This window comes from Balearica regulorum, chromosome 1, assembly GCF_011004875.1.
Source record: "Balearica regulorum gibbericeps isolate bBalReg1 chromosome 1, bBalReg1.pri, whole genome shotgun sequence".
NCBI classification, from domain to species: Eukaryota; Metazoa; Chordata; class Aves; order Gruiformes; family Gruidae; genus Balearica; species Balearica regulorum.
The window spans coordinates 123,059,871-123,072,791 of NC_046184.1; positions in this window are offsets into that span (position 1 = coordinate 123,059,871).

Here is a 12,921-nt window from a genome sequence, read left to right on the forward strand (position 1 = left end):
GAGCTCACTGTTCTTCTACTTTGAAGCTAAGATTTAGTATCCTAATGTACTGAGATAAACAGATTCAGGGAAGATTTCAAACCACAATTTTCAAGCCTGAAGAGCCAGTTTTGACAGTGCTCATAGAGGGAAGCATAAAGAGAGGCTCAGAGTAGGACAGTCTGTCAGTGTGTAGCATGTTTTAGCAAATACGTACACAGCAAGACCAAATGGAGCTGGCAATAACTGCACTTGGAGGAAAAAATGAAACCTTGCCTGTACAGGTGAAATAACTCTGTGAGACTGTAGGTTCCCTGGAGCAGTGCTCACAACAAGCCTAATACAGAGCCCTAGGCTGGCAGTCAGTGGTAATGTGTTTGTGTGTGCAGGGTATAGGCTTAATTTTCAGATAAGCTATCTTGAACTTCAGATGGACATGCCATTGGACCCAGGAAGTCTCCTAAAAACCATGCTGGTAACTTTTATTTCAAGATACTATCCACCTTAGCTCATGGCTGGAGATACTAGATTCTCCACTGAATTCATATTATCAGTGAGCAACAGGGACACTGCTTGCTTCCTGACATTAGGTTCCCATTGACTGTGAAAGATAACATTAACATCTCACTGTACCAAATTATATTCATCCTTAATGCTTTCCAGAGTAATTGTCAACTTCCATGGACTCACAAGTAGCTCAGCCACTTTCACCCTTGGTAATTAATTCAAAAGGATCAAGAGTTGTTTAAGAACTGTTAGGACTATTAGCTCCTATCCTGGGTTTTTGGGGTTTTTTTTCACCAGGGAAAGGTCTCAAGAGAAAATTCAATGACATTTCCTACTTTTTGACAGCAATTGTGATTTTCATATGAAAAAAAAAAAAAAGAAAGAATCATTGTCACTATCAGTAGTCCAGGGCTAGAAACCAACACAAAAGCAGAGAAGTACCTGGGATGCTATGGATGTTTCAGTCTGCAGGGTTTCTGAAGGACCATCTTCAAAGTGAAAAGCAATGTCCAGAGTTGCGGATGGCTGAACTGCCCAAGATGGGCAGGGAAATTCACTTTGGTGTCTGCTGATTTCTCAGCCTCACTTCACATCCAGCACCATCCCTGCTTCCTTCCAGTTGCATGAAGTCCCCGAGTTGGGAGTCTGGTGAGCCCCTGGGGCAGCGGGGAGGACACAACCCAGGCTGCACACCGGTGCTTCCCTGACAGCCGGTGCAAATCCATACGCTTGACTCAGATGTCGTGTGAGCGTGATCAGTAAAACCGGAATGATGCCAGAGCTGGCTTTTCAGAGCTCATAGCTGGCAGACACCCCTTCCCTGGTGCTTGGCCTTCTGCCTCCCGCACACACCTCCGCAAGCAGCACAGAGCCCTTGGTGGGGCACTGTGCAGAATTAGGCGGTAACAGATCTGCTCTCATATAGTTTTCTTTTCCCCATACAATGAGATAGAAAGAGATTGTGCCTCTGGCTAGTAATTTTCATCATTTTTCCATTCCTTCTCGTACAAAGCAAACAAACAAGTTATTGCAGAATTCTGCAGTGAAATTTGATTAGTGCCTCCTTCAGAGGCCGTTGGCAAGAAAGAGAGGAGGAGTATATTGAAGGATAAGGGAAAGGCAGAATACAGGCAAGGAGGTTTGCAGGCAGGTAATTGCAAATAAAATCCACCGTATGGTCTTGAAAATCCCAAAGGAGAAAGAAAAAGAGGCTATATATACCTTAGCTCATAAATTACCCCTGTCCCACCCACATGACTACAAAGAGAAACCTCAACAGCTTAAGTCTTCAGCTGTGCCACCATCCTTCCAGTCATGTCTTCTCAAAGCGCACCTCAGAGGAGCTGCACCTCATCACAAGAAAAAGAATTGCCAATCCCTTGCCACAGGTGACTGTGAAGACAGAACAGCTTAGCTTTCATTTGTGTATACATTTTTGAACCTTATTTGAAACACTGCAAACCATAAATAAACTTTTTAAATATCATTCATGGCCATAGCTTTACATTGCATTACAGGTCCCCTGATATAGAATAATGGAAGATTGTGTGCTTGCCATATTTTAAAAGGGCATACAATATACACAAATCCGTGTAATTATCATTATATTTGAAATGGAGAAATCAGTTTGATGAATGCAGCACAAGAGTTGTAAGAATTTATGGTAAGAATAGCCTGTCTTTTCATGTTCAAAAGCATTGTTTTGTTTTTAGTCAAAGCTATATATGTACTAATTTTTCATATTAATAAATTATAAACATGCACTATACCATAAAATATCCATTAGTTAGAAGTAAACATGGGAACATCTAGCAAATTAAGCATTGAATACAACTGGTCAGATATTTTCAATGAAATGTTTTTTGACGTGAAATGTCAACAGATTAAATTGTAAAGCCTTTTGAGGAAAACTCTTGGTTTAAATGGTTTGGGCTTGAAATGAAAAAAAAAAAAAAAGAAAAAAAGAAGTTTTCCAGTTTAAATTGACTTTGTCGTAAAATGTGATTGCAGTAGGGGAAAAAAAGAAACAAAATCTAATTGCTAAGACTTAAAGCAAAACTGTCAGTTGGCCTTAACTTCTTGCTTTTTCTTTTCAGATGATAGGTTACAACTGTTTTTGACATTTCCATTTTTCCATTATGATTCAGCATGGGAATTTCTTGTGGTTCCAGAGGATAAACAAAAACCTAGGTACCTAGGCAGCCTATGAAGTTTTGTGACTATTGAACATGAATGGATTTTGAAAAAAAATGTTGCAAACTGGGCTCAAGAAACAGATGAAGCACAGAAGGCATTGGCTTCAGGTTACTGAAGAAGAGATAATGAAATCCTAGTCCCAATAAATTGATTTTTAATGGGAATTTAATGGGACCAGAGGGAGTACACCCAAATGCTAACTTTAGCCTAGGGAGATAGATTAGTCTTCCTATGGTTCCTCTTCAGTTGGTTAGGAGCGATAAGATCCTGCATTCAATCATCCCCTACAAGAGTTTAGCTGTAGCCTTTCTCCCTCCATTAACTCTAACAAGTTTCGGAAGGCAGCCCTCTGCCAACAGAGACCAGCCCCCTTGTACTCCTCACTCGCTGAGCCAGTTACAAAGAAGGAACATGTGCCTACTGACTTCATGTGTGATTCTCCACTTACAGCTGAAAATAAAGGTCATTCATAGAATTAAAACTGAGATTCCTGCAGATATCAGTTCTCTTAACCTGACTGCATGTTGTCCCTGACTTTCTGCTTGAACAGCGAAAGCTGACTCGCTCTGAGAAACTATGCTTTATTGTGCTTGTGGACCCCAAATATGCCTTTTGCAAAAATAGCTAAACCTGGAACTATGAGCAGAAAAGACCAACGGGTGCATCTACTTTAGCAATCCACTCTTTGTAATAGGAGCAGTTGGTGCTGTGGCTCCTTGCATCTCCAGTACTTTTGATTAAGGGATGATAGAAATTAGTCTGGCCAGGGATGTCAAGGACAACAAGAAAAGCTTCTATAGGTATGTTAGTGAGAAAAGGAGGACGAGGGAAAATGTGGATCCCCTCCGGAATGAAGCAGGCGAGCTGGTTACCCAGGATATGGAGAAGGCTGAGGTACTCAACGACTTCTTTGCCTCAGTGTTCACTGGCAAATGCTTGAGCCACACTGCCCAGGTCGCAGAAGGCAGGGACTGGGAGAATGCAGAACCACCCACTGTAGGAGAAGATCAGGTTTGAGAATATCTAAGGAACCTGAAGGTGCACAAGTCCATGGAACCTGATGACATGCATCCGCGGGTCTTGAGGGAACTGGCAGATGAAGTGGCCAGGCCACTCTCCATCATATTTGAGGAGTCCTGGCAGTCCAGCAAAGTTCCCACGGACTGGAAAAAGGGAAACATAACACCCATTTTTAAGAAGGGTAAAAAGGAAGACCCAGGGAACTACAGGCCGGTCAGTCTTACCTCCGTGCCTGGCAAGATTATGGAGCAGACCCTCCTGGAGACTATGCTCAGGCACATGGAAAATAAGGAGGTGATTGGTGACAGCCAACACGGCTTCACTAAGGGCAAATCGTGCCTGACAAGCTTGGTGGCCTTCTATGATGGGGTTACAGCGTCGGTGGATAAGGGAAGGGCAGCTGACGTCATCTACCTGGATTTGTGCAAGGCATTTGACAGTCCCACATGACATCCTTGTTTCTAAATTGGAGAGACATGGATTTGATGGATGGACCACTTGGTAGATAAGGAATTGGCTGGATGGTCGCACTCAAAGAGTTGTGGTCAACGGCTCGATGTCCAAGCAGAGAACAGTGACAAGTGGTGTTCCTCAGGGGTCGGTACTGGGACCGGCACTGTTCAACATCTTTGTCAGCGACATGGACAGTGGGATCGAGTGCACCCTCAGCAAGTTTGCTGATGACACCAAGCTGTGTGGTGTGGTCAACAGGCCGGAGGGAAGGGATGCCACCCAGCGGGACCTTGACAGGCTGGAGAGGTGGGCCCATGTGAACCGCATGAAGTTCAACAAGGCCAAGTGCAAGGTCCTGCACGTGGGTCAGGGCAATCCCAAGCACGACTATAGGCTGGGCGAGGAATGGATTGAAAGCAGCCCCGAGGAGAAGGACTTGGGGGTATCGATTGATGAGAAGCTCAACATGAGCCAGCAGTGTGCGCTTGCAGCCCAGAAAGCCAACCGTGTCCTGGGCTGCATCAAAAGAGGCGTGACCAGCAGGTCGAGGGAGGTGATCCTGCCCCTCTACTCCACTCTGGTGAGACCCCACCTGGAGTACTGCGTCCAGCTCTGGGGGCCCCAGTACAGGAGAGACATGGAGCTGTTAGATTGAGTCCAGAGGAGGCCACGAAGCTGATTGGAGGGCTGGAGCACCTCTCCTATGAGGACAGGCTGAGAGAGTTAGGATTGTTCAGCCTGGATAAAAGAAGGCTCCAGGGACATCTAATTGCGGCCTTCTAATACCTGAAGGGGGCCTACAGGAAAGATGGTGAGGGACTGTTTATCAGGGAGTATAGTGACAGGACAAGGGGTAATGGGTTTAAGCTGAAGGAGGGTCGATTTAGATTAGATGTTAGAAAGAAATTCTTTACTGTGAGGGTGGCGAGGCACTGGAACAGGTTGCCCAGAGAGGTTGTGGATGCCCCATCCCTGGAAGAGTTTAAGACCAGGTTGGATGAGGCTTTGGGCAACATGGTATAGTGGAGGGTGTCCCTGCCTGCAGCAGGGGGTTTGGAACTAGATGATCTTTAAGGTCCCTTCCAACCCAAACCATTCTATGATTCTATGATGATTCTATGATGTTTATTCAGATCAGATATGATCTGCCTGCGTGCTATGTGTCTTACTAACCCAAAAAAAAAAGGAGGGATGTTGATGCTAGGGGGTAAAATCCATTGTGTTCTATAGAAGCAGACTTTGAAGGGATCTCAAGTCTGAGCATAATTTCTTTCAATCATACACTTCCTCCTAAGAGGAAAGTGTCATGGGAAACTGTTAAGATATCTCTGTGCGACCCTTTCTTAAGTAAGGGTCAGGCCAGCTGTAACGTATTGCTGAGTACTTCTTGCACTGAAGAAGCCACGTGGCTATTAGCATGACAATTCACACCTGGTGTTAAAAATTAATAACTGACTTGTCTGTCATGGAGTGCAGGCAGGAAGACAAAAATTAAGTGCTTCTAAACCACATTAAGTCAGGCACAGATGCTGTCACAGTTCTGCTGCGAAAAGACACAGAGTTAACTGCACTCACCCTCTTTCCTGCCCTCATAGTTCAGCTGCCTTCCAACCACAGCGAGCTCTAGGACTTGATCACCTATGATAATAAGATGCCATGCAACCTTCAAACCTGTATGAAGTTTTACAACCTGCTTCTAATCTCCTTGGGAAAGCCCAGTCCTTTTGCATAAGCATGGAATTAAAGCATGAGCACAACCCCAAAATTATGTATACAGAAATCTTTTGTGCAGAAGCTTCAAGCTTCAAATCAAATTGAAGAAGACAGCTTTTCCTACAGTGCGGTTTTCATCTGAAGGGTAGAGTAACATAATTTCTCCTTCAGCAAATGTACATCTTGAGGCAACAAGGTATAATGAAGAAAGATCTGTGGCAGGACTGATTCTGTGTGAATGAAGAGAAATTTCTCTGATAGTCCCGGCTAAACAGGGAAACAACTCTGGGATTTCAGGCACAGTCTCTGAAGACCCCAACAACACCCATACCAAAGCCATGACCTTATGTCAGCTTTTGGCCATACTCCTTCTAGATGGTTTAATTTCTTAAAAATGCACACAAGCACAGTGTCACCTGCACATTGAAAAAAAGAATAACCTTGGCCTTTTTTTGAGACATCCACTGAGGCAGAACCGCTCCTAATGTCTTTCTAGGACCTTGCTGGACCTCCTCCCAAGACCAAGTGACTCCCAAGGGCAACATTCCCCTGCTTGCTGCTGCTGCAGCTGGAGTGTGCTGGTGGTGCTGCCACGCTGCCAGTGACACTCTGGCACAAGCTGCCCAGGGATGAGGCTTGTGAGGAGGGGTGCTGCAGGAAAGGTGCAAAGGTGCAAGTTCATGGTGTGAGTGAGGGGTTATCAGCCCTGATGTTGGTAGACCTGGACCACCTCAGATGTGAAGGCAGCCAGACCAATTGGAGGAGCCCCCAGAGAGGTGCCACAGGGACTAGAAACACTTGGGGCTCATCCCTGGTGTAATCCAGGCTCCCCAGCACTGCTGGATGGCATGGGCAGTGATCTGAACCCCCAAGGGGACATCAGCATCATTCTCATCAGGCAGGCGGCCAAGCCACCCCAGCCACTCAACTTTAGCCTCCAGAGGAAGATGTTTCAGAAACAAGCTAAGAAATCACAGGGCAGCTCCTCCCACTCCTAACCCTGAAAAGCTATTCCTGATCTGTTCCTTGCAATTCAGATGTTAATATCTTAAAACCTAGCTATTGTAAATCTGGAGAGCCTTGTTACCAGACAGAAATCCTGCCCTTTTGCAATCCCTTGGAGTGCCTGACCTCCCTGGCGCCTTGCAGCAGAGAGTTCCATGGTTTAATTATCTCCTGTGTGAAAAGGGTTTTATTTGATCAGTCTGGAAATTGCTGCTTTTCACTTTACTTGAATATTTTCAGCCACCAGTGTTACACTAGACAGGATTTAATGTATCTTTATCATAGTCTCCTTCATTGGTTTCCTCTCTAAGGTGAACAGTCCTAGCACAACCTTTTTCATATGAAAGGTTTTCCATGCCCCCAATCATTTTCTTTGCCCTTCTATGAACCTCTTCTAGTTTTCTTTAAGATAGGGCAGCTATTACTGTACATATATTTGAGGTAAGGCTGCATTATTTTTCTTATTGTTCTCTTTCTATTCCTCATCCATCATGGAACATTTTGTTTGCTTTTCTGGGCTGCAGTGGCATACTGGGAAGATCTAAGTGAGTAACACATGAGGTACAAGCTCCCATCCCTAACCATCCACAGCAAATTTAAAACCCTGTAAATTGTGTAGTTAGTTTAAAATAAAAAAATGTGTCTGTGTTATCACAGCATTATAAAGCTCCCATTTGATACCAATGATTGGGCTAAATCTTTTAGCAATTCCCAAGTGCACCTTGCCATTCTAGGTGAATTTGTTTCTGTAGCACATCACTGTTGAGGCATGTAAAACCCTTTCAGGTGTGGAATAGGCTGAAAGGGAGACATATAGAAGGAAAGAGAGGCTACTTAATGCCCAGGATGCATTATAAATAAATGGTAGCTTCCCACAGCATAGATAAGTTGAGGCAGGAGTGGTATGGTCAGGTACATCTGCATGTACTTAGGTCAACAAGCAGAGCTGTCCCTGCCGAACAACCCACAAACTTACAAAAACCCAACACAAAACAGATTAAAAAAATCCCATGAGGTGCTTAAAAACCCAAAGAATTCACTATATGGTCCCAGTCCCACATGTGGATCTCAAGGTGCTGTGTTTGCCCCAGCTCAGTTATACCCACTGGAATGAGAGCCAAGGGATAAAGAGGAAGACTGCTCAAGAGAGCTAGAAGACTGAATTTAATATCCTGCCCATGGCCATAGAAATCGAGTCCAGAGCCCACAGCTTTGTATTCTGGACACTAACCCCTCCCAAGTGGCACTGGCATATTTTATATGAAGACATGAATGAAATGAAGCTGTTGCCAACATGATCTAACTGAGCTGGGAGAGTATGAGAAAAGAGGAAAAATGTAGGTTGGATATTTTTGTACAAGTCCAAACAATATCCATTTGGGAGGACTAGTGAAGGTTTTTCCCTGCAACTCGTCTCCTCTAAAACTAGTTTGAGTCTCAGCTAGCTGATCTATGAGAACCAAGTTATTTATGGCTCAGTCATAAATGAGGTTGAAATCCATATCTGCTCCCAGTTTAGTGTATAAGCCAAGTACTAACAGTGTCACCGCATTCCACAAGCGAAGCAATCTGGTTTTGCTTTAAATTACCCTTGTTCCTGGGGTAACAATCAGATCATCAACGGGACATTAGGTAGCATTTTCCTTCAAGCCAAGAGAAAAGCAGCATGCAGAAATGCAGGGAGACTTTGGGTAAATATGACCACTGTCAGCGGCTCAGGGGAAGGACCCCATCTTTGCAGCTGTCAACTGAACGTCAGTGCTTTACAAATGACAATAACGGGTGGAAGCACAGAGGGATGGTTGCAGTGGTGAAGGGAGCAGGCACAGGTGTCTGCTCATGCTTTGTTGGCAGGCAGGTCCTGATAACAGTCTCTTGCCCTTTCAGCTCAAGCTGTAGAAGAAAGGAAGGGGGCTGTCAGTCTGTCAGCTGTCTTGTTGGCCATTCTTTTGCATGATTCCCTTCCCCCCACCCCCCCATTTTCTTTCCTCAAACAGCTATGATGATTTGTATCTGCCAATAGTAATCTCTTGGCAGCTGGTAATGAGCTGGGCTGGAATTTTACAATGCCAACAAGATAGAAGGAGGAAAACTAGGAAGATCTGTGCACCTCAAATACTGTGAAATGGTGCTCTGCACTCACACAAAGCCGCGTACCGTATCCCCAAAATGAGGACACTCACCAGAAGAGGCAGCTTGCTCTGCTGAGGAGGGAGGCTCAAAGTTCAGGAAGTGACTTGGGAGCAAAAATAAACTAACAATTGCACCAAATAGATTAGCTTGCACCATATTTTCCATCCCTCTGTCAGTACCAAAGGGTGAAGGGCAATCCATCGTATCCTCCTTTGGATGCCCTTGTAGAGGACACAGTGGCCCAAACATCTTAGTGCTGAGCCATATGCAGTCCTTGCCTGGCTGTGCAGTGGCAGAGAGGCTCTGAAAAGGAGCCGGTCCAGGGAAAGTGGTCTCTCGCCATCACTGCTGCTAATGCTGGGATTCAGCCAGTGGCCTGAGGAAAGGAGCAGAAGGGATTTTTTGAGCTACTTTTGCTTCCTCACCCCTTCATGCTTTACTATTTTTACTGTGTCCAGGTTGTCTTGCAGGGACAAAACTGGAACTTGTGCCTGCCACCAGGATGTACCAGTGTACGTACACTACCTTTGGAAGGCAGGCTGCAGGAGACCAGAGGCTGTGGTCACTTTTGCCTTTCCTTTGCAGGCCCACACTGAGTTCAGACACCACAAGTCCCACCAGCTCTTGCAGCAGGAGATACCATGATGGTCGACAGGTGTCCTAGTTTTTCTGGGGCAGCCCCAGGGTTTAAAAGTCCCCTATCTGTGCATCACAAAGAAATTTTCTAAGATGTTATTTTATCTCAGAGTTTAGAAACAATATTACAGAGTATATAAAAGTCCTGCGTACATTGCACTGGGAGGGTGGCATTTCCCAGTCTTCCCCACTGAAGCTACAGCCTCCCTGAGGAACCTGCTGTGCAGAGGAAAGAGATTGGGAGGTAGGGACCACAGACTTGAGATATTAATATTTGTGTCATGTAACCTGATGTGGGAAGGAGAAAGAAACATCCTGTCACGGTATCACATGGGGAACATGTCTTCTGAGGACTTTTTTTCCTCCCATCGCATCATTCCCCATATAGGGTCCTTTTAGGAGGGATCCCAGAGCATCTTATCTACCCCAAATCAGTTCTGTGATATCTCCACAAGTACATTTGAAAAGGAGTGCAAGACATCAGATCACCATTTCTCCATGCCTGGTACAAAGTTTTGTGCCTACCCACACTGTGTAGAAATGCACCCTTGTGAGATCTCCAAAATGCAGCTCACAATGGTGTTGCCCATACTCCCAATACTTTCACTGCTTCAATACTCACAGGTCTATCAGCTGAACCACCTCAGAGGCAGCTATGGTGATTTTACTGCAGGTAAACTCTGTCTGCAGCCCTAAATCCATCCTGGAGACCACTTCTGCACAGCACTGCAGACCTGCCAATCTGGCCCTTAGAGTTTGGAAGACCCTAACCAGTGTTACAGGGCCAGATGAATCTGACACTGAGGTACTCCTATTTCCAGGAGCATAAACTTACACTAAAAGCCAAAGAAAACTTTCAAAGCCCAGAGCAGAAGTTTAATTTTCCCCTTCCCCCCATCCCTGCCCCCTGTCTGAGCATAATTCAGGGTCCTCCCATAGCCTGTTTAGACTTACTTGCTGTAGCAGGGTTTTTACATCACTTGCTGTAGCAATGCTTACAATGTTGTTGCAGCATATTTGGGAGAGTCTCCTCAAAGCTGCATTCCTCTGGTTGCCAGATGCTCAGCTGCACAATGCTCAGGCTCAAAATGGTTTCCTCCTTTGGCCCACAAGTAGTTCTCTGTTGAGATCCACGACTGGAGGTCGGATGCAGCAAAGACGGGCACTGTTGCTTGTTTAGATACAGTCTGACATGGGTTCTGATTTTCTCCCAGCCCTTCTTAGCCTTTGTCATTTACCTTACTACATTCCTACATTTTATTATCCAAGTTGAACTGCTTTAGGTTCAGTCATAAAGTACCACCTAGTTGATGGTTTTTTAGTGTAGGGTCGTCCCTGGAAGCATGTTCCGTTGACCTTTCATGTTGTAAAACAATTGTGTGCAATGATATTAGGGCACAAAGAGCCATGATGGATAACCGGTTGTTAGTTCGAGTTTTCCCAGCTAATTTAGTTCCTCCAGCAACATGAAAAAAAATGCTTTGAAAGAATGTACTCCAAACAACCAGTGTCCCCTGTTGGCTTTCTTCAGTGCTGCAGAGACATTTATTACCCTTTCCTAGAAAAAAATACGGTGTTTAAATATAAAAGCAATGGCTCAAAAGGCCATAAAATGTATTGGGGCATACTATGGATTCAATTGATTTCAAAGGTTAGATTTAGGGAAAATTTATAGTTAGGGACTTTATTTTTCCAAAAGCTTGGCTTAGTTATTTAATATTGATCTTATGATTATGATAAAATACATTTCTATTGATTTCTGTGAGGAAAAATTCATCACTGCAAGAATTTCTGGCTCTATATATTGGGTGAGTGAAGATGCGCGCAGCTCTTTCTGGCTCACGTCTTTGCACACCACAGTCATGAACTACCAGAGGAGAGTGGAGTATGGGAGGGTGGAGCAGGACCACTGAACTCACATGCTTCCATGTCTCGAGACAAAGCAAAGTGACCCAGGAAAAAAAAGCCGAGACCATTCTGGTGTGGTGTGGATTTTGTTAATAAAATGTGGTGGATTGGTCTCCTTTACAGCAGAATAGAGAATTATAACCTTTGCATATCTTTGCTTCAGTCAACTTACCAATCTATCTAGCAAATACATAATTCTGCCTTAAAATATATGCTGTTACGAGATTAAAAATTTTCTTATAAAAGAAGTGTCACTTAATTAAGTTCCTCTGGGCTAGACTGTAATATTTGAGTATCACAGTTGTTACTTAATATAAATTAGGACAGCAAGTTTCTGTATTTCCATTTTTTATAATACTTTTCACAGGATGCCAATTACATCTGGAATCATACTAGGTAACACCTGATTATGGAAATAGTTATTTAATCAATAGACTGGCAAATGCCATTCAACATGAGTAAAAAAATAATTTTTCTTTCCGGACCAAAATGAGTGTAAAGTGAGTTAAACAGAGTACTATTCAGCAGTGGTAGGCTAAGCTAAGTTAGGAGGATATTCTGATTTTCAAAGCCAAATACATCGATGCAGAGTCAAGATTACTTTAAAAAGCTGAAGCATTCAAGGGATGTAAATGCCCAGATTATGCATTCCAGCAGCTTCATCCCTACTCTGCACTATATTAATGGGGGAAAAGATAAACTATAAAGTCATGCAGGTCTTGAGCATATTGTGGTAGTACATCATGCTTTTTGTCCATTCATTCCTTAAGGAAAAGATTCAACCAGAACTCACTATAAACCTAGCCTAACTAGCTGATTTATCTGAGTCTATAGCTGCCTTGCTTCATGAGAGGACAAAACAATGAAAGCACACCAATGTTTCTACTCCTAGATGTCTTTACAGAAGAAGGACTTAGTGGACACTGCTCACAGTAAATTCACCTGTTGCCTTTGAAGACTGCAGTCACAGCATTATTTCCCACTGTATTTGTAAGCTGGAAAATGAAATCAAGGTATCACTTTGTGACATGTTGGCTTGGGTATATGTTTACTGCAGTGCTTTTCTGTGTGTAATATATTAGACTTGCTCGTGTATACCATCATTCCCTGTGGTAGGTAAGTTAATGGAACTGTTTCATTAGCTTATGAAGTACAAGTCAGGGTTTTGGGGACTTTGCTTCTCTGCCTTACAGGCTATATGTGGCCATTTGACAACTAGAGCAAGTGTACATGCAATATCAGAGCACTGATCATTAGCACTGGCAGGTCCTCGAAAAGTTTATGTTTAAAATTATGTACTGTTAAGTCCTTCGAAGTAAATATCTCTGTTACTTATATTGATTTCAAATGTCATAGAAATCTACTCTATGA